At 47.5% G+C, this 27,127-nt stretch overlaps 1 protein-coding gene across 2 annotated transcripts in view; it reads right to left on the minus strand.

The window, feature by feature from the left end:
- The window catches only part of TGFB1I1 (transforming growth factor beta 1 induced transcript 1), a 233,928-nt gene that overhangs the window by 189,138 nt on the left and 17,663 nt on the right, over nt 1–27,127 (minus strand). The window contains exon 1 of one of the 2 annotated variants that reach the window (XM_077273570.1): nt 8,859–8,924. The exons of the other annotated variant lie outside the window; for it this stretch is intronic. The gene's annotated coding sequence lies outside the window, so the exon portion shown is untranslated. Of the gene's footprint in view, nt 1–8,858; nt 8,925–27,127 lie in introns of those variants that run through there. 2 annotated transcript variants of the gene reach the window in all.

Genomic DNA, 27,127 nt, shown 5'->3' on the forward strand with positions numbered 1-27,127 from the left:
ACTAGAGATGGAGAGAGTCTAGTGTAAGTAAAGAGACAGCTGGTATCATCCTGAGAGTGCAGACTGGAGATGGAGAGAGTCTAGTGTAAGTAAAGAGACAGCGGGTATCATCCTGAGAGTGCAGAGTAGAGATGGAGAGGGTCTAGTGTAAGTAAAGAGACAGCTGGTATCATCCTGAGAGTGCAGAGTAGAGATGGAGAGGGTCTAGTGTAAGTAAAGAGACAGCTGATATCATCCTGAGAGTGCAGAGTAGAGATGGAGAGGGTCTAGTGTAAGTAAAGAGACAGCTGATATCATCCTGAGAGTGCAGAGTAGAGATGGAGAGGGTCTAGTGTAAGTAAAGAGACAGCTGGTATCATCCTGAGAGTGCAGAGTAGAGATGGAGAGGGTCTAGTGTAAGTAAAGAGACAGCTGGTATCATCCTGAGAGTGCAGACTAGAGGTGGAGAGGGTCTAGTGTAAGTAAAGAGACAGCTGATATCATCCTGAGAGTGCAGACTAGAGATGGAGAGGGTCTAGTGTAAGTAAAGAGACAGCTGGTATCATCCTGAGAGTGCAGACTAGAGATGGAGAGGGTCTAGTGTAAGTAAAGAGACAGCTGGTATCATCCTGAGAGTGCAGACTGGAGATGGAGAGGGTCTAGTGTAAGTAAAGAGACAGCTGATATCATCCTGAGAGTGCAGAGTAGAGATGGAGAGGGTCTAGTGTAAGTAAAGAGACAGCTGGTATCATCCTGAGAGTGCAGAGTAGAGATGGAGAGGGTCTAGTGTAAGTAAAGAGACAGCTGATATCATCCTGAGAGTGCAGACTAGAGATGGAGAGGGTCTAGTGTAAGTAAAGAGACAGCTGGTATCATCCTGAGAGTGCAGAGTAGAGATGGAGAGGGTCTAGTGTAAGTAAAGAGACAGCTGATATCATCCTGAGAGTGCAGACTAGAGATGGAGAGGGTCTAGTGTAAGTAAAGAGACAGCTGGTATCATCCTGAGAGTGCAGACTAGAGATGGAGAGAGTCTAGTGTAAGTAAAGAGACAGCTGGTATCATCGTGAGAGTGCAGACTAGAGATGGAGAGGGTCTAGTGTAAGTAAAGAGACAGCTGGTATCATCCTGAGAGTGCAGACTAGAGATGGAGAGGGTCTAGTGTAAGTAAAGAGACAGCTGATATCATCCTGAGAGTGCAGACTAGAGATGGAGAGGGTCTAGTGTAAGTAAAGAGACAGCTGGTATCATCCTGAGAGTGCAGACTAGAGATGGAGAGAGTCTAGTGTAAGTAAAGAGACAGCTGGTATCATCGTGAGAGTGCAGACTAGAGATGGAGAGGGTCTAGTGTAAGTAAAGAGACAGCTGATATCATCCTGAGAGTGCAGACTAGAGATGGAGAGGGTCTAGTGTAAGGAAAGAAACAGCTGGTATCATCCTGAGAGTGCACACTAGAGATGGAGAGAGTCTAGTGTAAGTAAAGAGACAGCTGATATCATCCTGAGAGTGCAGACTAGAGATGGAGAGGGTCTAGTGTAAGGAAAGAGACAGCTGGTATCATCCTGAGAGTGCAGTCTAGAGATGGAGAGGGTCTAGTGTAAGGAAAGAGACAGCTGGTATCATCCTGAGAGTGCAGACTAGAGATGGAGAGAGTCTAGTGTAAGGAAAGAGACAGCTGGTATCATCCTGAGAGTGCAGACTAGAGATGGAGAGGGTCTAGTGTAAGTAAAGAGACGGCTGATATCATCCTGAGAGTGCAGACTAGAGGTGGAGAGGGTCTAGTGTAAGTAAAGAGACAGCTGGTATCATCCTGAGAGTGCAGAGTAGAGATGGAGAGGGTCTAGTGTAAGTAAAGAGACAGCTGGTATCATCCTGAGAGTGCAGACTAGAGATGGAGAGGGTCTAGTGTAAGTAAAGAGACAGCTGGTATCATCCTGAGAGTGCAGACTAGAGATGGAGAGGGTCTAGTGTAAGTAAAGAGACAGCTGGTATCATCCTGAGAGTGCAGACTAGAGTTGGAGAGGGTCTAGTGTAAGTAAAGAGACAGCTGGTATCATCCTGAGAGTGCAGACTAGAGATGGAGAAGGTCTATTGTAAGTAAAGAGACAGCTGGTATCATCCTGAGAGTGCAGAGTAGAGATGGAGAGGGTATAGTGTAAGTAAAGAGACAGCTGGTATCATCCTGAGAGTGCAGACTAGAGATGGAGAGGGTCTAGTGTAAGTAAAGAGACAGCTGGTATCATCCTGAGAGTGCAGACTAAAGATGGAGAGGGTCTAGTGTAAGTAAAGAGACAGCTGGTATCATCCTGAGAGTGCAGACTAGAGATGGAGAGAGTCTAGTGTAAGTAAAGAGACAGCTGGTATCATCCTGAGAGTGCAGACTAGAGATGGAGAGGGTCTAGTGTAAGGAAAGAGACAGCTGATATCATCCTGAGAGTGCAGACTAGAGATGGAGAGGGTCTAGTGTAAGTAAAGAGACAGCGGGTATCATCCTGAGAGTGCAGACTAGAGATGGAGAGGGTATAGTGTAAGGAAAGAGACAGCTGGTATCATCCTGAGAGTGCAGACTAGAGATGGAGAGGGTCTAGTGTAAGTAAAGAGACAGCTGGTATCATCCTGAGAGTGCAGACTAAAGATGGAGAGGGTCTAGTGTAAGTAAAGAGACAGCTGGTATCATCCTGAGAGTGCAGACTAGAGATGGAGAGAGTCTAGTGTAAGTAAAGAGACAGCTGGTATCATCCTGAGAGTGCAGACTAGAGATGGAGAGGGTCTAGTGTAAGGAAAGAGACAGCTGATATCATCCTGAGAGTGCAGACTAGAGATGGAGAGGGTCTAGTGTAAGGAAAGAGACAGCTGGTATCATCCTGAGAGTGCAGACTAGAGATGGAGAGGGTATAGTGTAAGGAAAGAGACAGCTGGTATCATCCTGAGAGTGCAGACTAGAGATGGAGAGGGTCTAGTGTAAGTAAAGAGACAGCTGGTATCATCCTGAGAGTGCAGACTAAAGATGGAGAGGGTCTAGTGTAAGTAAAGAGACAGCTGGTATCATCCTGAGAGTGCAGACTAGAGATGGAGAGAGTCTAGTGTAAGTAAAGAGACAGCTGGTATCATCCTGAGAGTGCAGACTAGAGATGGAGAGGGTCTAGTGTAAGGAAAGAGACAGCGGGTATCATCCTGAGAGTGCAGACTAGAGATGGAGAGGGTCTAGTGTAAGTAAAGAGACAGCTGGTATCATCCTGAGAGTGCAGATTAGAGATGGAGAGGGTCTAGTGTAAGGAAAGAGACAGCTGGTATCATCCTGAGAGTGCAGATTAGAGATGGAGAGGGTCTAGTGTAAGTAAAGAGACAGCTGGTATCATCCTGAGAGTGCAGGTTAGAGATGGAGAGGGTCTAGTGTAAGTAAAGAGACAGCTGGTATCATCCTGAGAGTGCAGAGTAGAGATGGAGAGGGTCTAGTGTAAGTAAAGAGACAGCTGATATCATCCTGAGAGTGCAGACTAGAGATGGAGAGGGTCTAGTGTAAGGAAAGAGACAGCTGGTATCATCCTGAGAGTGCATACTAGAGATGGAGAGAGTCTAGTGTAAGTAAAGAGACAGCTGGTATCATCCTGAGAGTGCATACTAGAGATGGAGAGGGTCTAGTGTAAGTAAAGAGACAGCTGGTATCATCCTGAGAGTGCAGACTAGAGATGGAGAGGGTCTAGTGTAAGTAAAGAGACAGCTGGTATCATCCTGAGAGTGCAGACTAGAGATGGAGAGGGTCTAGTGTAAGTAAAGAGACAGCTGGTATCATCCTGAGAGTGCAGACTAGAGTTGGAGAGGGTCTAGTGTAAGGAAAGAGACAGCTGGTATCATCCTGAGAGTGCAGAGTAGAGATGGAGAGGGTCTAGTGTAAGTAAAGAGACAGCTGGTATCATCCTGAGAGTGCAGACTAGAGATGGAGAGGGTCTAGTGTAAGGAAAGAGACAGCTGGTATCATCCTGAGAGTGCAGAGTAGAGATGGGGAGGGTCTAGTGTAAGTAAAGAGACAGCTGGTATCATCCTGAGAGTGCAGAGTAGAGATGGAGAGGGTCTAGTGTAAGTAAAGAGACAGCTGGTATCATCCTGAGAGTGCAGAGTAGAAATGGAGAGGGTCTAGTGTAAGGAAAGAGACAGCTGGTATCATCCTGAGAGTGCAGACTAGAGATGGAGAGGGTCTAGTGTAAGTAAAGAGACAGCTGGTATCATCCTGAGAGTGCAGAGTAGAGATGGAGAGGGTATAGTGTAAGGAAAGAGACAGCTGGTATCATCCTGAGAGTGCAGACTAGAGATGGAGAGGGTCTAGTGTAAGTGAAGAAACAGCTGGTATCATCCTGAGAGTGCAGACTAGAGATGGAGAGGGTCTAGTGTAAGTAAAGAGACAGCTGGTATCATCCTGAGAGTGCAGACTAGAGATGGAGAGGGTCTAGTGTAAGTAAAGAGACAGCTGGTATCATCCTGAGAGTGCAGATTAGAGATGGAGAGGGTCTAGTGTTAGTAAAGAGACAGCTGGTATCATCCTGAGAGTGCAGAGTAGAGATGGAGAGGGTCTAGTGTAAGTAAAGAGACAGCTGGTATCATCCTGAGAGTGCAGACTAGAGATGGAGAGGGTCTAGTGTAAGTAAAGAGACAGCTGGTATCATCCTGAGAGTGCAGACTAGAGATGGAGAGGGTCTAGTGTAAGTAAAGAGACAGCTGGTATCATCCTGAGAGTGCAGTCTAGAGATGGAGAGGGTCTAGTGTAAGAAAAGAGACAGCTGGTATCATCCTGAGAGTGCAGACTAGAGATGGAGAGGGTCTAGTGTAAGTAAAGAGACAGCTGGTATCATCCTGAGAGTGCAGATTAGAGATGGAGAGGGTCTAGTGTAAGTAAAGAGACAGCTGGTATCATCCTGAGAGTGCAGACTAGAGATGGAGAGGGTCTAGTGTAAGTAAAGAGACAGCGGGTATCATCCTGAGAGTGCAGACTAGAGATGGAGAGGGTCTAGTGTAAGTAAAGAGACAGCTGGTATCATCCTGAGAGTGCAGTCTAGAGATGGAGAGGGTCTAGTGTAAGTAAAGAGACAGCTGGTATCATCCTGAGAGTGCAGACTAGAGATGGAGAGGGTCTAGTGTAAGTAAAGAGACAGCTGGTATCATCCTGAGAGTGCAGATTAGAGATGGAGAGGGTCTAGTGTTAGTAAAGAGACAGCTGGTATCATCCTGAGAGTGCAGACTAGAGATGGAGAGGGTCTAGTGTAAGTAAAGAGACAGCTGGTATCATCCTGAGAGTGCAGATTAGAGATGGAGAGGGTCTAGTGTTAGTAAAGAGACAGCTGGTATCATCCTGAGAGTGCAGACTAGAGATGGAGAGGGTCTAGTGTAAGTAAAGAGACAGCGGGTATCATCCTGAGAGTGCAGACTAGAGATGGAGAGGGTCTAGTGTAAGTAAAGAGACAGCTGGTATCATCCTGAGAGTGCAGTCTAGAGATGGAGAGGGTCTAGTGTAAGTAAAGAGACAGCTGGTATCATCCTGGGAGTGCAGACTAGAGATGGAGAGGGTCTAGTGTAAGTAAAGAAACAGCTGGTATCATTCTGAGAGCGCAGACTAGAGATGAGGAGACTCCAGTGTAAGGAAAGAGACAGCTGGTATCATCCTGAGAGTGCAGACTAGAGATGGAGAGGGTCTAGTGTAAGTAAAGAGACAGCTGGTATCATCCTGAGAGTGCAGACTAGAGATGGAGAGGGTCTAGTGTAAGTAAAGAGACAGCTGGTATCATCCTGAGAGTGCAGACTAGAGATGGAGAGGGTCTAGTGTAAGTAAAGAGACAGCTGGTATCATCCTGAGAGTGCAGACTAGAGATGGAGAGGGTCTAGTGTAAGGAAAGAGACAGCGGGTATCATCCTGAGAGTGCAGACTAGAGATGAAGAGGGTCTAGTGTAAGTAAAGAGACAGCTGGTATCATCCTGAGAGTGCAGACTAGAGATGGAGAGGGTCTAGTGTAAGGAAAGAGACAGCGGGTATCATCCTGAGAGTGCAGACTAGAGATGGAGAGGGTCTAGTGTAAGTAAAGAGACAGCGGGTATCATCCTGAGAGTGCAGACTAGAGTTGGAGAGGGTCTAGTGTAAGTAAAGAGACAGCTGGTATCATCCTGAGAGTGCAGACTAGAGTTGGAGAGGGTCTAGTGTAAGTAAAGAGACAGCTGGTATCATCCTGAGAGTGCAGACTAGAGATGGAGAAGGTCTATTGTAAGTAAAGAGACAGCTGGTATCATCCTGAGAGTGCAGAGTAGAGATGGAGAGGGTCTAGTGTAAGTAAAGAGACAGCTGATATCATCCTGAGAGTGCAGACTAGAGATGGAGAGGGTCTAGTGTAAGTAAAGAGACAGCTGGTATCATCCTGAGAGTGCAGACTAGAGATGGAGAGGGTCTAGTGTAAGTAAAGAGACAGCTGGTATCATCCTGAGAGTGCAGACTAGAGTTGGAGAGGGTCTAGTGTAAGTAAAGAGACAGCTGGTATCATCCTGAGAGTGCAGACTAGAGATGGAGAGGGTCTATTGTAAGTAAAGAGACAGCTGGTATCATCCTGAGAGTGCAGAGTAGAGATGGAGAGGGTCTAGTGTAAGTAAAGAGACAGCTGGTATCATCCTGAGAGTGCAGACTAGAGATGGAGAGGGTCTAGTGTAAGTAAAGAGACAGCTGGTATCATCCTGAGAGTGCAGACTAGAGTTGGAGAGGGTCTAGTGTAAGTAAAGAGACAGCTGGTATCATCCTGAGAGTGCAGACTAGAGATGGAGAAGGTCTATTGTAAGTAAAGAGACAGCTGGTATCATCCTGAGAGTGCAGAGTAGAGATGGAGAGGGTCTAGTGTAAGTAAAGAGACAGCTGGTATCATCCTGAGAGTGCAGACTAGAGATGGAGAGGGTCTAGTGTAAGTAAAGAGACAGCTGGTATCATCCTGAGAGTGCAGTCTAGAGATGGAGAGAGTCTAGTGTAAGTAAAGAGACAGCTGGTATCATCCTGAGAGTGCAGACTAGAGATGGAGAGGGTCTAGTGTAAGTAAAGAGACAGCGGGTATCATCCTGAGAGTGCAGACTAGAGATGGAGAGGGTCTAGTGTAAGTAAAGCGACAGCTGGTATCATCCTGAGCGTGCAGACTAGAGATGGAGAGGGTCTAGTGTAAGTAAAGAGACAGCTGGTATCATCCTGAGAGTGCAGACTAGAGATGGAGAGGGTCTACTGTAATTAAAGAGACAGCTGATATCATCCTGAGAGTGCAGAGTAGAGATGGAGAGGGTATAGTGTAAGTAAAGAGACAGCTGGTATCATCCTGAGAGTGCAGACTAGAGATGGAGAGGGTCTAGTGTAAGTAAAGAGACAGCGGGTATCATCCTGAGAGTGCAGACTAGAGATGGAGAGGGTCTAGTGTAAGTAAAGCGACAGCTGGTATCATCCTGAGCGTGCAGACTAGAGATGGAGAGGGTCTAGTGTAAGGAAAGAGACAGCGGGTATCATCCTGAGAGTGCAGTCTAGAGATGGAGAGGGTCTAGTGTAAGTAAAGAGACAGCTGGTATCATACTGAGAGTGCAGACTAGAGATGGAGAGGGTCTAGTGTAAGTAAAGAGACAGCTGGTATCATCCTGAGAGTGCAGAGTAGAGATGGAGAGGGTATATTGTAAGTAAAGAGACAGCTGGTATCATCCTGAGAGTGCAGACTAGAGATGGAGAGGGTCTAGTGTAAGTAAAGAGACAGCGGGTATCATCCTGAGAGTGCAGACTAGAGTTGGAGAGGGTCTAGTGTAAGTAAAGAGACAGCTGGTATCATCCTGAGAGTGCAGACTAGAGATGGAGAAGGTCTATTGTAAGTAAAGAGACAGCTGGTATCATCCTGAGAGTGCAGAGTAGAGATGGAGAGGGTCTAGTGTAAGTAAAGAGACAGCTGGTATCATCCTGAGAGTGCAGACTAGAGATGGAGAGGGTCTAGTGTAAGTAAAGAGACAGCTGGTATCATCCTGAGAGTGCAGACTAGAGATGGAGAGGGTCTAGTGTAAGTAAAGCGACAGCTGGTATCATCCTGAGAGTGCAGACTAGAGATGGAGAGGGTCTAGTGTAAGTAAAGAGACAGCTGGTATCATACTGAGAGTGCAGACTAGAGATGGAGAGGGTCTAGTGTAAGTAAAGAGACAGCTGGTATCATCCTGAGAGTGCAGACTAGAGATGGAGAGGGTCCATTGTAAGGAAAGAGATAAGTGGTGTCATCATATGAGTGTCAAGAGATAAGGAGACACCAGTATAAGAATGAGACTGCTGGAGTCAAAGTGAGAGTGCAGACTAGAGATAGGGTGAATCCAGTATAAGGAAAGAAATAGCTGTAGTTCCGGCTGAGGGTTAAGTTTGGATCTCTTTGTATAAATTGTAACACAGATGCCACAGATCCTTCCATGTTAAGAAGATTTAACCCTAATCTTAACACTTACCCTAACCCTATTCCTACCCATAAACCTAACCCTAACCCTATTCCTACCCATAAACCTAACCCAAACGTTATTCCTACCCATAAACCTAACCCTAACGTTAACCCTAACCATAACCATATTCCTAACCCTATTCTTAATCCATAGTGCCCCTCAAGTGATGGCTTTTCAGTATAAGTGAGAAAAGAGCAAGATGATGAGAGTGCAGACTGCAGACAATGAGAGTGCCGCACAAGCAGGACAACAGACTGTAATACTTATAGGTCAGAAAAGTTCAGAGTAGGTGAGAATAGATCATAGCGAGAGAACAGCTCACAATGTGAAGAAGAAGAAGATGAAAAGGTGCACTGAAAATAGGAGCAAGCTATGAAAAAGCATTAGACAGCTGGCATAAGAGCATTGAGACATACTTGGGGTCAGGACTGTGGAGAATGTGAGCACAGAGTGCAGGAATGGGGATGATGTGCGGGATTGGGAGGGTCTCGGCTGCTCTTTTCTCCTTTTATGGGTATCAGAAGTCTCTTCTATGGAGCAGAAATAAACAGTGAGGGAGATAGACAGCATGAAAACCATGTGCTGCGCACCCACTGGCCCTGGCAAACTCTGACAACTCCCACTCCGCCACATCTCAGGAGCAAATGTAGAAACACAATCCAGCTAAACTTATCACAGAAAACAACTCGCCAGAGACATAAAAAAAATACAAAAAACCTTTTTATTAATGCCAATGAGAGAAAAAAAAATCTGATACTATTAGCCCCCTAAAAGATGAGAACAAGTGCAAGGTAAAAGACAGCTGCAATCACCATGAGAGTGACGGCCTAAAGGTACCTTCACACTAAGCGACTTTGCAGCGAGAACGACGATGATCCATGACGTTGCAGCGTCCTGGATAGCGATATCGTTGTGTTTGACACGCAACAGCGATCTGGATCCCTCTGTGATATCGCTGGTCGGAGCTAGAAGTCCAGAACTTTATTTCGTCGCTGATCACCCGCTGTCATCGCTGGATCGGCGTGTGTGACGCCGATCCAACGATGTGTTCACTTATAACCAGGGTAAACATCGGGTTACTAAGTGCAGGGCCGCGCTTAGTAACCCGATATTTACCCTGGTTACCATTGTAAATGTAAAAAAAAAACACTACATACTCACCTTCTGATGTCTGTCACGTCCCCCGCCGGCGGCTTCCCTGCACTGTTACTGCCGGCGCCGCTGACACATTCAGTGCAGGGAAGCCGCCGGCGGGGGACGTGACAGACATCAGAAGGTGAGTATGTAGTGTTTTTTTTTTACTTTAACAATGGTAACCAGGGTAAATATCGGGTTACTAAGCGCGGCCCTGCACTTAGTAACCCGATGTTTACCCTGGTTACCCGGGTGCTGCAGGGGGCTTCGGCATCATTGAAGACAGTTTCAAAGATGCCGAAGTCGTTCCCCTGATCGTTGGTCGCTGGAGAGACCTGTCTGTGTGACAGCTCCCCAGCGACATAAACAGCAATGCTGCAGCGATCGGCTCATTGTCTATATCGCTGCAGCGTCGCTGAGTGTGACGATTCCTTTAGGAATATAACTGTGGAGGACACAGAGAAGTTTGAGGAGTTAAACTGCCCCTGTGATCAGGATTGTGCTCAGTGACTACAGACAGTGTCAGGTCGGTGCCATTATACTGATTACACTGATACCTGTGATCAGGATTGTGCTCAGTGACTACAGGCAGTGTCAGGCCGGTGCTCTTATACTGATTACACTGATACCTGTGATCAGGATTGTGCTCAGTGACTACAGACAGTGTCAGGTCGGTGCCGTTATACTGATTACACTGATACCTGTGATCAGGATTGTGCTCAGTGACTACAGACAGTGTCAGGTCGGCACCGTTATACTGATTACACTGATACCTGTGATCAGGATTGTGCTCAGTGACTACAGACAGTGTCAGGTCGGTGCCGTTATACTGATTACACTGATACCTGTGATCAGGATTGTGCTCAGTGACTACAGGCAGTATCAGGTTGGCGGCGTTATACTGATTACACTGATACCTGTGATCAGGATTGTGCTCAGTGACTACAGACAGTGTCAGGTCAGTGCCATTATACTGATTACACTGATACCTGTGATCAGGATTGTGCTCAGTGACTACAGACAGTGTCAGGTCGGTGCCGTTATACTGATTACACTGATACCTGTGATCAGGATTGTGCTCAGTGACTACAGGTAGTGTCAGGTTGGCGCCTGTTATGGTTCTCAATGGCAAGAGAACATAGCCCAGCAAACATAAGAACTAGCTCTTGGAAGGATGGAAACTAAACTGACCATGAACTAAACCTGTCGCACAACTAACAGTAGCCGGGTAGCGTAGCCTGCGTTTTATCCCTAGACGCCCAGCGCCGGCCGGAGGACTAACTAATCCTGGCAGAGGAAAATATAGTCCTGGCTCACCTCTAGAGAAATTTCCCCGAAAGGCAGACAGAGGCCCCCACAAATATTGGCGGTGACTTTAGATGAAATGACAAACGTAGTATGAAAATAGGTTTAGCAAAATTGAGGTCCGCTTACTAGATAGCAGGAAGACAGAAAGGGCACTTTCATGGTCAGCTGAAAACCCTATCAAAACACCATCCTGAAATTACTTTAAGACTCTAGTATTAACTCATAACATCAGAGTGGCAATTTCAGATCACAAGAACTTTCCAGACACAGAAACGAAACTACAGCTGTGAACTGGAACAAAATGCAAAAACAAACAAGGACTAAAGTCCAACTTAGCTGGGAGTTGTCTAGCAGCAGGAACATGCACAAAAAGGCTTCTGATTACAATGTTGACCGGCATGGAAGTGACAGAGGAGCAAGGCTAAATAGCGACTCCCACATCCTGATGGAAACAGGTGAACAGAGAGGATGATGCACACCAGTTCAATTCCACCAGTGGCCACCGGGGGAGCCCAAAATCCAATTTCACAACAGGCACCGTTATACTGATAACACTGATACCTGTGATCAGGATTGTGCTCAGTGACTACAGACAGTGTCAGGTCGGTGTCGTTATACTGATTACACTGATACCTGTGATCAGGATTGTGCTCAGTGACTACAGACAGTGTCAGGTCGGTGCCGTTATACTGATTACACTGATACCTGTGATCAGGATTGTGCTCAGTGACTACAGGCAGTGTCAGGTTGGCGCCGTTATACTGATTACACTGATACCTGTGATCAGGATTGTGCTCAGTGACTACAGACAGTGTCAGGTCGGCGCCGTTATACTGATTACACTGATACCTGTGATCAGGATTGTGCTCAGTGACTACAGACAGTGTTAGGTCCGTGCCGTTATACTGATTACACTGATACCTGTGATCAGGATTGTGCTCAGTGACTACAGACAGTGTCAGGTCGGTGCCGTTATACTGATTACACTGATACCTGTGATCAGTATTGTGCTCAGTGACTACAGGCAGTGTCAGGTCGGTGCCGTTATACTGATTACACTGATACCTGTGATCAGGATTGTGCTCAGTGAGTACAGACAGTGTCAGGTCGGTGCCGTTATACTGATTACACTGATACCTGTGATCAGGATTGTGCTCAGTGACTACAGGCAGTGTCAGGTTGGCGCCGTTATACTGATTACACTGATACCTGTGATCAGGATTGTGCTCAGTGACTACAGACAGTGTCAGGTCGGTGCCGTTATACTGATTACACTGATACCTGTGATCAGGATTGTGCTCAGTGACTACAGGCAGTGTCAGGTCGGTGCCGTTATACTGATTACACTGATACCTGTGATCAGGATTGTGCTCAGTGACTACAGACAGTGTCAGGTCGGTGCCGTTATACTGATTACACTGATACCTGTGATCAGGATTGTGCTCAGTGACTACAGGCAGTGTCAGGTCGGTGCCGTTATACTGATTACACTGATACCTGTGATCAGGATTGTGCTCAGTGACTACAGGCAGTGTCAGGTCGGTGCCGTTATACTGATTACACTGATACCTGTGATCAGGATTATGCTCGGTGACTACAGACAGTGTCAGGTCGGTGCCGTTATACTGATTACACTGATACCTGTGATCAGGATTGTGCTCAGTGACTACAGGCAGTGTCAGGTCGGTGCCGTTATACTGATTACACTGATACCTGTGATCAGGATTGTGCTCAGTGACTACAGGCAGTGTCAGGTCGGTGCCGTTATACTGATTACACTGATACCTGTGATCAGGATTGTGCTCAGTGACTACAGACAGTGTCAGGTCGGTGCCGTTATACTGATTACACTGATACCTGTGATCAGGATTGTGCTCAGTGACTACAGGCAGTGTCAGGTCGGTGCCGTTATACTGATTACACTGATACCTGTGATCAGGATTGTGCTCAGTGACTACAGGCAGTGTCAGGTCGGTGCCGTTATACTGATTACACTGATACCTGTGATCAGGATTGTGCTCAGTGAGTACAGACAGTGTCAGGTCGGTGCCGTTATACTGATTACACTGATACCTGTGATCAGGATTGTGCTCAGTGACTACAGGCAGTGTCAGGTTGGCGCCGTTATACTGATTACACTGATACCTGTGATCAGGATTGTGCTCAGTGACTACAGACAGTGTCAGGTCGGTGCCGTTATACTGATTACACTGATACCTGTGATCAGGATTGTGCTCAGTGACTACAGGCAGTGTCAGGTCGGTGCCGTTATACTGATTACACTGATACCTGTGATCAGGATTGTGCTCAGTGACTACAGGCAGTGTCAGGTCGGTGCCGTTATACTGATTACACTGATACCTGTGATCAGGATTGTGCTCAGTGACTACAGACAGTGTCAGGTCGGTGCCGTTATACGGATTACACTGATACCTGTGATCAGGATTGTGCTCAGTGACTACAGACAGTGTCAGGTCGGTGCCGTTATACTGATTACACTGATACCTGTGATCAGGATTGTGCTCAGTGACTACAGGCAGTGTCAGGTTGGCGCCGTTATACTGATTACACTGATACCTGTGATCAGGATTGTGCTCAGTGACTACAGACAGTGTCAGGTCGGTGCCGTTATACTGATTACACTGATACCTGTGATCAGGATTGTGCTCAGTGACTACAGGCAGTGTCAGGTCGGTGCCGTTATACTGATTACACTGATACCTGTGATCAGGATTGTGCTCAGTGACTACAGGCAGTGTCAGGTCGGTGCCGTTATACTGATTACACTGATACCTGTGATCAGGATTATGCTCGGTGACTACAGACAGTGTCAGGTCGGTGCCGTTATACTGATTACACTGATACCTGTGATCAGGATTGTGCTCAGTGACTACAGGCAGTGTCAGGTCGGTGCCGTTATACTGATTACACTGATACCTGTGATCAGGATTGTGCTCAGTGACTACAGGCAGTGTCAGGTCGGTGCCGTTATACTGATTACACTGATACCTGTGATCAGGATTGTGCTCAGTGACTACAGACAGTGTCAGGTCGGTGCCGTTATACTGATTACACTGATACCTGTGATCAGGATTGTGCTCAGTGACTACAGGCAGTGTCAGGTCGGTGCCGTTATACTGATTACACTGATACCTGTGATCAGGATTGTGCTCAGTGACTACAGACAGTGTCAGGTCGGTGCCGTTATACTGATTACACTGATACCTGTGATCAGGATTGTGCTCAGTGACTACAGGCAGTGTCAGGTCGGTGCCGTTATACTGATTACACTGATACCTGTGATCAGGATTGTGCTCAGTGACTATAGACAGTGTCAGGTCGGCCCCGTTATACTGATTACACTGATACCTGTGATCAGGATTGTGCTCAGTGACTACAGACAGTGTCAGGTCGGTGCCGTTATACTGATTACACTGATACCTGTGATCAGGATTGTGCTCAGTGACTACAGGCAGTGTCAGGTTGGCGCCGTTATACTGATTACACTGATACCTGTGATCAGGATTGTGCTCAGTGACTACAGACAGTGTCAGGTCGGTGCCGTTATACTGATTACACTGATACCTGTGATCAGGATTGTGCTCAGTGACTACAGGCAGTGTCAGGTCGGTGCCGTTATACTGATTACACTGATACCTGTGATCAGGATTGTGCTCAGTGACTACAGGCAGTGTCAGGTCGGTGCCGTTATACTGATTACACTGATACCTGTGATCAGGATTATGCTCGGTGACTACAGACAGTGTCAGGTCGGTGCCGTTATACTGATTACACTGATACCTGTGATCAGGATTGTGCTCAGTGACTACAGGCAGTGTCAGGTCGGTGCCGTTATACTGATTACACTGATACCTGTGATCAGGATTGTGCTCAGTGACTACAGGCAGTGTCAGGTCGGTGCCGTTATACTGATTACACTGATACCTGTGATCAGGATTGTGCTCAGTGACTACAGACAGTGTCAGGTCGGTGCCGTTATACTGATTACACTGATACCTGTGATCAGGATTGTGCTCAGTGACTACAGGCAGTGTCAGGTCGGTGCCGTTATACTGATTACACTGATACCTGTGATCAGGATTGTGCTCAGTGACTATAGACAGTGTCAGGTCGGCCCCGTTATACTGATTACACTGATACCTGTGATCAGGATTGTGCTCAGTGACTACAGGTAGTGTCAGGTCGGTGCCGTTATACTGATTACACTGATACCTGTGATCAGGATTGTGCTCAGTGACTACAGACAGTGTCAGGTCGGTGCCGTTATACTGATTACACTGATACCTGTGATCAGGATTGTGCTCAGTGACTACAGGCAGTGTCAGGTCGGTGCCGTTATACTGATTACACTGATACCTGTGATCAGGATTGTGCTCAGTGACTACAGGCAGTGTCAGGTCGGTGCCGTTATACTGATTACACTGATACCTGTGATCAGGATTGTGCTCAGTGACTACAGGCAGTGTCAGGTCGGTGCCGTTATACTGATTACACTGATACCTGTGATCAGGATTGTGCTCAGTGACTACAGGCAGTGTCAGGTCGGTGCCGTTATACTGATTACACTGATACCTGTGATCAGGATTGTGCTCAGTAACTACAGGCAGTGTCAGGTCGGTGCCGTTATACTGATTACACTGATACCTGTGATCAGGATTGTGCTCAGTGACTACAGACAGTATCAGGTCGGCACCGTTATACTGATTACAATGATACCTGTGATGAAATCCGTCTTGTGGTTGTTGTGTGAGCTGGATTTGTAGCTTTCAGTTAATGATATGCTAGTGCTCCGGGGTGGCCTGTGGGTGGGGCTGTGGGTGAAGCTTTTGGGGAGGGGCTGTGGGTGATATGTGGGTGGGTTTATATGTGGTGTACTGTTTAGCTATTCATTCTGATGGCTTATGACAGGTCACTGATCCTTCAGTGAGCCGCCCCGGTTTACATACTGAATATTATATATGAATAATAAAAACATTCTCCAAGCCATTATTAGCTACATGTACGGCGATGCCCTCATTTGTATCTATATGCTGATTGCATACTGTGATATTAGCGACTCAAATTTACATAGTATATACAAAAAAGGACTGAGTCAATGCTAGTTTAACATACAAAGTGAATAAAGTTTTTATTTCAACCCGTAGATCACACAAAAGTCAATTCGGTACAAAGGTTAAAAAAGCAACGTATAGAGCAGTATTAGAGAAGAATATGTATACTGGGTCAATGATAAAAATCCAAGATAATGAGTACCGCTAACGATGCTAAGCACCGAGGGCAAGTAAGAGATAAAGTTGCTGCTTATGAATATTATGTCGCTGGTGGTTAATGAATCGGTTCTGCTGGGAGGCCAATAGAGGCCATGATAGAAATCTCACAGGTGCACATAGCTACCAATCAATATTACAAAAAGTCCTCTTAGCCTCAAGTATACTGGCCACCAGTTTCTAAAAGCCACACATAAGTAAGCAGCAAAAAACGATCAGTAAACACAATTAAATACTATTACCCGTCATGGTGCAGAGCAAGTAAGCCGGGACTCACTCCCTAACGTACGTTTCGGTACGAATCTCCTTCTTCAGCTGGTATAAATAAATTCAGGAAAAAAGAATTCTGTCTCAAAAATGGTGCCGAACGCATTTGCGTAGTAGCATCTATCGGCGGTCCAATATATGCTACTGCACAGGCAGCGACATCGTGCTAGAGAAAAAAACTAAAGTCTCCACTAAGATGGCGCTGCATCTGCACAGTAGCATCTACTACTGCGTAAACGCAGCCGGAGCCATTTTGAGACTGAATTTTTTTTTCTGAATGTATTTATTTATTTTAAAATAATTAAATGCACATTATACATGTGAGGATGTTGCAATGCCAGCGCCGGCCTGCTGAAGGTGATTTTTTTCAATACATATAATAGTCAGTATGTAAAATAGGGGGTGGGTCAATGAGAGATCAGTGACCTGTCATAAGCCATCAGTATGAATAGCTAATCCGAACACCACATAAAGACCCCCCAGAGCCCCGCACACAAGCCCTGCCCTGGAGCAGGAGAATGCCATTAGAGCTGGGGTCACAGCCATATGGCATATGATGTGAGAGCATCGGATGTGAAATACTAATGACTCTCGGCTCCTGCTCTGCTGCGAGCAGGAGCTGAGTGTCATGTGTGATGCCCCAGGGTCCTGGTCATCACAGTGGCATTGCTTTCCCCATGGGGAGAGTGATGTCACGCTTGGAAGCGATGAAGGATCTCTTTCACCAGGTAATCACATACACACAACACGTTCACACTCCAGGCCAGAAGGGGGAGCTCTAAACCTGGTTTAGGGTGAACCCCCCTATAAATACAGTCTGGTCTGGAGGGAAAGGGAGATTTCAGTCAGACTGTCAGAGGACAGAGAAGAGAGCAGACAGACATAGAGTGTCAGAAGGTCTAAAGGGGCCATGTAGTCTGAGGTACTACAGCTCCTGGAGAAAAGAGAGCTTAGAAAGAACGAACAACTTGTGGAAAGTGTGCAGGAGAGAAAAGGCACAGGAGAGTGATACCAGCGGAGCAGAGCACTGAATTAGCTACCTCCCTGGCTGGCGCAGATTCCGGTAGCCAGAAGACCGTGGCCGTGCTGAACTCTAAGTGGCATAGCTGAAACCGGCAGGACAGCTGGACATTAAGTTACCTGTCCACCTTTACACCCAGGAGACACAGTGATACTTATAGGGCCCAGGTCATGATAGAGACCCTGTAAAAAGGCCTGGTTCACCTGTCATACGGGTTGTGTCCTTACCTTTATGGGGGTATGAGAGGAACGGTCAGGACCTTATCAGAAGCCATAGGCAGTATGGGACTACAACACCACCGCGCTTTGAGGAAGGCTTTCATCTCTACCCGGTGAAGGGGACTCTGGATTCTCTTCCAAGCCGGCCAGACCCTGCCTGTCCTGTGATCTGGTGCCCTGGACTGTGGTTGCCTGAAGCTTCAGTAAACCAGGTAAAGAGACTGCAAACTTGTGTCCTCGGTCTAAACTGCACTTCTCACCATCTTCACTTACTCACCCGGAGCCCTGGGGACATAGTTCACCTGTGGGAAGTTATACCATCTAGCTGCCATACCATCACCCTAGAAGACCCCTTTAAGCAGCGTCGGTCCCTAATGACCTAATACCACAGTGGGGCACTGGGGCATAATTGAGACACAAGGTGCAGAATGCAGACGCGGGGCAGAATTGAGACACGAGGGGCAGAATGGAGACACTGGGGCAAATGCAGACACGGGGCAGAATGGAGACAAGGAGGCAGAATTGGAGACATTAGGGACAGAATGCAGACACTGGGGCAGAATGGAGACCAGGGGGCAGAATGCAGACACGGGGCAGAGTGGAGACAGTGGGGCAGAATGCAGATGCGGGGGCAGAATGGAGACACTGGCAGAATTGAGACACAAGGGGCGGAATGCAGACGCAGGGGCAGAATTGAGACACGAGTGGCAGAATGCAGATGCGGGGCAGAATGGAGACACTGAATTGAGACACAAAGGGCAGAATGCAGATGCGGGTGCAGAATTGAGACACGAGGGGCAGAATGCAGACGCGGGGGCAGAATTGAGACACGAGGGGCAGAATGCAGATGCGGGTGCAGAATTGAGACACGAGGGGCAGAATGCAGACGCGGGGGCAGAATTGAGACACGAGGGGCAGAATGCAGATGCGGGTGCAGAATTGAGACACGAGGGGCAGAATGCAGACGCGGGGGCAGAATTGAGACACGAGGGGCAGAATGCAGACGTGGGGGCAGAATGGAGACACGAGGCAGAATGGAGACATGGGGCAGAATGGAGACACGAGGCAGAATGGAGACACGGAGCAGAATGCAGACACTGGGGCAGAATGGAGACAGTGGGGCAGAATGCAGATGCGGGGGCAAAATTGAGACAGATCGGGCAGGAATATGGGGCAGGATGGAGACAGATGGGACAGATGGGGCAGGATGGAGACAGATGGTGTAGGATGGATACGATGAAGACTGATGGGGCAGGATCATGAGACAGATGGGGCAGGATCATGGGGCAGGATGGGGAGATCACATGGGGGCAGGATAGAAGAACATATGGCTGGAGCCAGGAATGAGACACACGGGGGGCCAGGATGGGGAATATTGTTACAATAGGGGCTAATTAAGGGATATTATTACTGCAGTAATGTATTTATTTTATTTTTTGAGGATATTGTTTTAAATGGGGGTGGAGCGGTCCTGTTACTGTGCAGACCAACACTGTCGCTTTTTTTCTTCCTCTATTGAAGTTTAGAATTTTGGAAAAAATAAGTAATGTGTTCTGCAAGCGGTGCTCTAGATAACTGTTATTTCCTGCTGAGACGAGCCCTGGATGGATGAAGTGACGGCGGTCTGTGCTGGATGAAGATTAAAAGCAAAGATGAAGGACTTCACCTAGAGATGTCACTGGTGAGTCAGTGTGTTACCTGTACACTGATGCTATAAGCTGTATACTATATACAGAGGTCCTGTGTACAATGTCACCAGTGATCACTGAATTACCTTTACATTATACACTATATACAGAGCACCAGTGTATAATGTCACCGGTGATCACTGTATTACCTGTACACAGACACTGCATACTAAGTACAGATCTCCTGTGAATACTGGCACTTATGGTTATATTAGTATTGTGAGGTATTTTTATTACTGATCAGTATTGTAGTATTCAGTCACTATGTGGTGGTAATATGTTGTCTGGCCATGGTGTGGTGGTATTTGTTCCTCATATGTGCTATTATTTGGTCACTATGTGGTGGCAATATGTGGTGGTAATATGTGGTCTGGTCATGGTGCGGTGGTATTTGTCCCCTGTATGTGGTATTATTGGTGATCATATGGTGGTAATATGTGGTCTGGTCATGGTTCGGTGGTATTTGTCCTCTGTATGTGGTATTGGTCATTTTAAAAATTGAAAAATAAATAAAAATATACCTAAATTGTATAGGATACTTTAACAAATGTTTAATAGGTTAGAGTAGGGTAGGGCCCGACCCTGTCGTGGTGGCGGCTTTAAAAATCTTTTGACTGTGGACAGTTCAAGGGGTGGAGGCGGGGCTGGGGTGGAGCCTGGGCGGAGTCTTAAGGGGGCCTCAAAAATGTTGCCAGTATAGGGCCCCAAAATTCCTAGTGGCAGCCCTGCTGACAGTCCTTGGATCCACTGGTTAAAGTGGGTCCTGAGTCCATGCACCACATCACCGTAGCTGTCGTATGGGCCATGTTGGAGGTTCTGGAACTTTCTATGGTAAATCTCAGGTGTAAGCTGGTACTTGGTTATCAGGGCCTGCTTGATGGCCTCATAGTCACCATCTTGTTCTTGCGGAAGACAAGCAAACGCCTCCAGAGCTTTGCCTCTTAGCCCTGGGGTCAGGTATCGGGCCCATTCGCTCCCAGGCAGCTGGTAATATCTGCAGGCATTCTCAAAGGCCCGCAGGAAAGTGTCCAAGTCCCCGTCCTTTTCCATCAGGAAAGTGCTCTGGCCAGGGTTTTGGGGTCTGAGCGTTGCTGGACTCACTGCCCCGCATTGTGGATGGTAGTGCCCCAAGTTGGGCCATGTGCAGTTCATGGGCCCTCTGAGCTTGGGCCTCCTGCTCAGCTCGGTATTGCTGGATCAGCTGCAGACATCCATCACGGTCGTCAGTAGTTCCAACACTGCCAGTAGATTGATGTCCAATCCGCCCTGGTTGCTAGTAGGGCCAGCAATCAGTAGTTGGACCTCTGCTGCAGCACCATTTTTGTTTGTGCTGGCTTCTGCGGCCCCTGGGCTCTAAGGCCAGGCTTGGTCTGCTTCAAATTGCACCAGTTCCGTGACCATTTGGCTTTTGGTTTTGCCATTGAGGTCCAGGCCGTGGTACATGCATACTCCAACAAGAGTTTCCTTCTTCTGCTAGGTGTCTCTCTCTCTCTCTCTCTCTCCCCTCCGTACCAGCACAGAAAATTTCGTATTGCACATTCCAAACCCCTACTGCGCACAAGCGATAACATGACGATAGGCGTTCACTCCCCTAACACCTATGTCATCACTCTGCCCACGCTCATTCATTGGCTGAAAAAATGGCGCTAATCGCGTCATACGAAACGCGACTTTGGCGCCAAGATCGCGTACCGCATGGCCGACCCCGCACAGGGATCGGGTCGGGTTTCAGTAGACGCCGACTTTGCCAAAAGTCGGCGACTTATGAAAATGAACGACCCGTTTCGCTCAACCCTAGGAGGGGGTAATTGCAGGTACACACAATTGTCTCAGGACTAGTAAACACTGAGCTTGTTCTCCAAAACTTATTTGCACAGAGTCCTCTTAAGAACTGTGCAAGTTTTTATTGAGAGGAATGATTGGTCAAACCAGATCACTAATGCTCTATTATCCCACCGCTCTGCCATTAATATGTCATGGCTCACACTGTGCTGCCACCAATATGTCAGGGACCCCAACGGATATGTCAGGGATCCCACCAAACTGTCACGGTTCACGGGGAAGATACCTTTATCACCCCCCACTCACACCAATTTGTCACGAACCGTGGTTGTTTGGTTGCCCCTGGTGTTAGGGTTCCACCTCTGCACAGGGGGAATCTCAAATCATCTCCGCTGCGGTCTCCCATTCTTCTCCAGCCGCAGTGGAGCCTGCTCAGCAGAGACATCAGTCCCAGCCTCCAGCTCAGGCTGATACTGGATGACTGGTTACTACTGGTCTTCTAGGCTCTGTCCTTGTAGCCAGCAATGTTCAGCAGCGAGCAGGTCTTTCTGGGACTAAGTCCTGCTTTTCCCTTACTGAGTATGCCCACAGGACGACCTCCCATTGGAGGTCGGGGGTCACATGCTCAGGTCCTGTTGCGGCTCCTATTGGTCCATCTGGAAGGTCTTGTAGCACTGCCGCTATAAAAGGTTCGCATGGCCGCTCAGTTATGCGCTAGTGTACTCTTGAAATTGTGTGTGTCTTGATGAGTGAAAGTCGTTCATTAATCATCCCCTCCCTTGTGTATGACTGCTCGCGTAAGGTGGATGTTTGCTATCTAGCGCCCGGCTGAGCCATCAGTAATAAACACACGAAACAGCGTCTAATTGCTGTGACCGCCAGTGCGGCGCCGTGCGCAATTAGAGCGCTTTCCTATCCCAAGTCTGGGTGGTTAGTGGCGTCCGCCAGTGCGGCACTGCATGCACTCTTGTGCATTTAAGTTATTTTTGCAGTTACTCTCACACCCCAGTTGCGGTGTCGAGCGCAAGAGGTCTAGACGAACTCTGTGTCTTGGGATTGAGTTCTGAGACTCCTTGCGTGCGCTCTTGGTGCGGTACCGCGGCCCTGTGATGCAACAGGTTTCGCTTCCTTCACACAGGGTGAAGTTAACCCGTGTGTGTATCCACATTGTACTGCCATATAGTCTGTCATTACTTAGCAGCAGGTTCCATCTCTGCACAGTGGACCCCAGGCTGCGAACGCACCTTACCCTATCTTTCTAATTATTTGATGCGTTCCGCTAGCCCTAACACCTGGTTCCTTCTGAAGGGGATTTATCTATATCCCACTTCCCAGTTCCGGTTTGGACTTTGCAGCTCTCTGGCGCCCCCCTTACCCTCAGGTCAGACTAGGTACTGCACCTAGGGTAATTAGTCGACAGAAAGGCTGCCGCTATGTACTGGCTATTGGGCACGCTGAAGCGAGGGCGATATAACTACTCCCACATAGGCGGGAACAATAATTATCAACGCCGCCATCGCTACAAAGACTCCCAAACGCACAGAACAAAGTATGCTGCCACCGGCTCTGATTTCCTAAGGAAACGGGTGCAGAGCCAAAACAAATCAGTAGCGTAATTCACCTCAGAGGACGCGACAGTTTGTTTATAGCATGAAGAGACAAGCTAGTAAATTACATATTTTACTCCAAAAAAAGGTAGGCAGTGTTTACAATGTATTAAAAAGATATTGTAAAGAAGACAAATATATGTATAATACAATTACAAATAAAAGAGGGATTAAAATTGAAAAAAACACTTACATAGCGTTTAGATCATTTCATATCATCATGGCTGGCTGGCCTGTGGGCTCCTCTTTCTACTATTTACGTTTTGGAGTCACCAAACAAAGACATTCCTGGGAGGAGGGAGGGGCAGTGTAGGGAGACTGGTATGTGCAGCTAAGCCATAAATCCCCAGTGATTCTAATGAGCGTTTTGAATTACACACATACAAGCAGCAGGCAGAGAGAGAAGATAGGGGGTCAGAATGGCCCGCAGCGTGTCTTGTACAGTTAGGTAGATACTCAAACATGGCATAGTCACATTATCGTGATAGTAACTCAATGTAATTCATGTAGCCCTCCCCCGTTACCCAGGGTCATGCCGACCTTTATTTCTCACATACCCAGAACATGTTGTTTGCTGACTGTATTGAAAACAAATAAGACAAGAAGTATAAAATCCTAGAAGAGACTACCAAACTGCTTGCACGACTAAACACATTCTAGCAATTAAAGGCAAAACATTAACCCTTCTATATCAGTTTTCCCCTTTTGTAAATGGTATAGCCTTTGCCACAGGGTCAGCTGATGTCGACAAAGGACCTACTGTCTCATGGGTCTAATACCCATGAGGGGGCTTTCTACCTGCTTCGCCCATCCACCCTCAGTGTGGACACTCACTTCCCCCCGTCAGAAGGTCATGCAGGGTCTATGATACACTACGGAAGGTTGAGCCTTAGATTTTTTTTCCTTACACATACATTATTCAATAGCTTATGAAAAATTTGGGAATTGAAACTGATAAAGATGTTCAATTCTTTGACACTAGGACTCAATTTCACACCTAGATTTAAGAGCCACTACATGGATACAATTCACACCTCCACCAGACGGACTCCAGCTAACTAAGAAGTACATTCCCACCACCTCTCCATTTGTAACAAAATGCCTAATTTGATTTCCTTGGCTTATTTTTAAGATGCATCACACCTCCCAGCTCACAAATGTCCTACTGTAGTATCATTTAAATGTTGGGCCTTTTTCTTACTAATCTATTTGTAATCGTGGCTGAAGAAGGAGCCACTGTGCTCTGAAAGCTCGCAAACATTATTTTCTAGTTAGCCAATAAAGGTATCACTCTGAGAATACTTTTGCCATCATTGAGCAGAAAAGTATTCACATCAATAGCTTATGTAAAGCATATATTAGCGCTTTCACAGCTACATAAAGCAATAAACAAAACAATAAAATTTGCATGCAAGTCTGTAAAATACCAAAAAAATCTAGAAGATCAGTCATTCTGCTGGTGAAAAGATCTTTTTGCAGTGACTGGCGTGGATCCAGGTGGGCTTTCGCTCAAGTTTTACTGAGGTGAATGTGGTCAGCTGGACTTTAAAACGGGCCGTCAAACCGTGGATCTAGGCTCCTTCTCACGTGTCTGTGTATGACCACCAATCACCTGGATTCAGCTGATGACATCTGTACTTTCATTAGGGTCTGGAATGGATGAGAACACAGGGGCTGTCATAGCACCGTGTTGCGTTTGTAGCACCTGTGGGAAGTACAGACCAGTCTCTGGCAAACTACTAAACAGGACTTCAAAAGGAGACGAGCCTGTCTTTCTACTTGGAGTGTGTGTGACTGACAAGCGTGCAAGAGACAAGCACTCTACCCCGCTCTTTCCTGTGTCTGCCGTGGCCTTTTGATTTTTCAGTTTGTGTCTCTTTTAGCTTTTCCACTTTCCCACTACTTTGTGGTCTATATGGTGCATGATATGCTCGCTGTACTCCCAGGGCCTGCATGACTTCCCTCATTATTTCTCCCGTGGAGTGTGTACCCCTATCGCTCTCTATGGTTTCTGGGACACCATACCTGCAGATCAGTTCTTTCATCAGTTTGTCTGCAGTCATTTTAGCATTTGCACATTTTACCAGATAGGCTTCCAGCCAACCAGAGAAGAGATCTACACATTCTAGGACATATTCACACACTCCTACCTTGGGTAGCTGTATGTAGCCAGTCTGCAGTCTCTGAAATGGGTAGAGAGGCCTGGGTGTCGCTTTCTTAGGGACTTTTACTGTTTTACCTGGGTTGTGCTGTGCACAGATGAGGCATGACCATACCTCCCAACCATCCCGGATCCCGCGGGACTGTCCTGATTTTGACAGTCAGCCCCGGGATCCCGGGCGGGACACTAATGTCCCGCACTACGTGCCTAGGGCGGGGACAATGCAGGGGGCGGCACCTGAGTAGCTTAGGTTTGTGGCTGGTTTTTTTTTCTTATACATGCTGGGTCTCCTCCCGACCGATCCCGCCCCCCCCCCCCGCCCCCTGTGTGTGCGGCGCTGCCACTCTGAGGCAGAGAGCCAGCAGCGATCAAGATGAGAGGTCAGCGACTCACTACCTCCTGTGTGTGCACGGAGCTCCGGCTTCTCCTGCTCTTAGCTGCTATCCCGGCAGAGAAGGAGAGACGGGGGAGGTGCCGGGACAGTGCAGAGCTGTGAGCAGCCGGAGAAACTGAAGAGCTGCAGTGCACATGGCCAGATCATCCGCCCCTGCAACACAGAGGAGATTGTGTGTGTGTGTGATGTGTGTGTGTGATGTGTGTGTGTGATATGTGTGTGTGTGTCTGATGCTGCATGTGTGTCATTGTGTGTGTGTGATGCTCCATTTGTGTGTGTGTCATGTGTGTATGAGGTATCTGGTGTGTGTGATGGCTGGGTGTGTGTGTGTGATGGCTGTGTGTGTGTGTGTGTGATGGCTGTGTGTGTGTGTGATGGCTGTGTGTGTGTGTGTGTGATGGCTGCGTGTGTGATGGCTGCGTGTGTGTGATGGCTGCGTGTGTGTGTGTGATGGCTGCGTGTGTGTGTGTGATGGCTGGGTGTGTGTGTTGGCTGCGTGTGTGATAGCTGCGTGTGTGTGTGTGATGGCTGCGTGTGTGTGTGTGATGGCTGCGTGTGTGTGTGATGGCTGCGTGTGTGTGTGATGGCTGCGTGTGTGTGTGTGTGTGATGGCTGCGTGTGTGTGTGATGGCTGCGTGTGTGTGTGATGGCTGCGTGTGTGTGTGTGATGGCTGCGTGTGTGTATGTGATGGCTGCGTGTGTGTGTGTGATGGCTGCGTGTGTGTGATGACTGCGTGTGTGTGTGATGGCTGCGTGTGTGTGTGATGGCTGCGTGTGTGTGATGGCTGCGTGTGTGTGATGGCTGCGTGTGTGTGTGATGACTGCGTGTGTGTGTGTGATGGCTGCGTGTGTGTGTGATGGCTGCATGTGTGTGTGTGATGGCTGCGTGTGTGTGTGATGGCTGCGTGTGTGTATGTGATGGCTGCGTGTGTGTGTGTGATGGCTGCGTGTGTGTGTGATGACTGCGTGTGTGTGTGTGATGACTGCGTGTGTGTGTGATGGCTGTGTGTGTGTGTGTGATGGCTGCGTATGTGATGCATTTGTGTCAAAGCTGCATGTGTTTGTGAGCTGCGTTTGTGATGCTGCGTGTGTATGTGTGATACTGTGTGTGTGATGCTGCATGTGTGTGAGCTGCGTGCGTGTGAGCTGTGTGTGTGCTGCGTGTGTGTGAGCTGTGTGCGTGTGCATGTGTGTGAGCGTGTGTGTGAGCTGCGTGCCTGTATGTCATTATACAGTATGGAGAACTGTGGCCATTATACAGTATGGAGCATCATGTGCGGTCATTATACGGTATGGAGCATCATGTGCAGTCATTATACAATATGGAGCATCATGTGCAGTCATTATACAGTATGGAGCGTCATGTGTGGCCATTATACAGTATGGAGCATCATGTGTGCCCATTATACAGTATGGGGCATCATGTGCGGTCATTATACAGTATGCAGCATCATGTGCGGTCATTATACAGTATGGAGCATCATGTGTGGTCATTATACAGTATGGAGCATCATGTGCGGTCATTATACAATATGGAGCATCATGTGCAGCCAGTATACAGTATGGAGCATCATGTGCGGTCATTATACAATATGGAGCATCATGTGCGGTCATTATACAGTATGGAGCATCATGTGTGGCCATTATACAGTATGGAGCATCATGTGCGGTCATTATACAGTATGGGGCATCATGTGCGGTCATTATACAGTATGGAGCATCATGTGCGGTCATTATACAGTATGGAGCATCATGTGCAGTCATTATACAATATGGAGCATCATGTGCAGCCATTATACAGTATGGAGCATCATGTG

Source organism: Ranitomeya variabilis, chromosome 7, assembly GCF_051348905.1.
Source record: "Ranitomeya variabilis isolate aRanVar5 chromosome 7, aRanVar5.hap1, whole genome shotgun sequence".
Taxonomy (NCBI): domain Eukaryota; kingdom Metazoa; phylum Chordata; class Amphibia; order Anura; family Dendrobatidae; genus Ranitomeya; species Ranitomeya variabilis.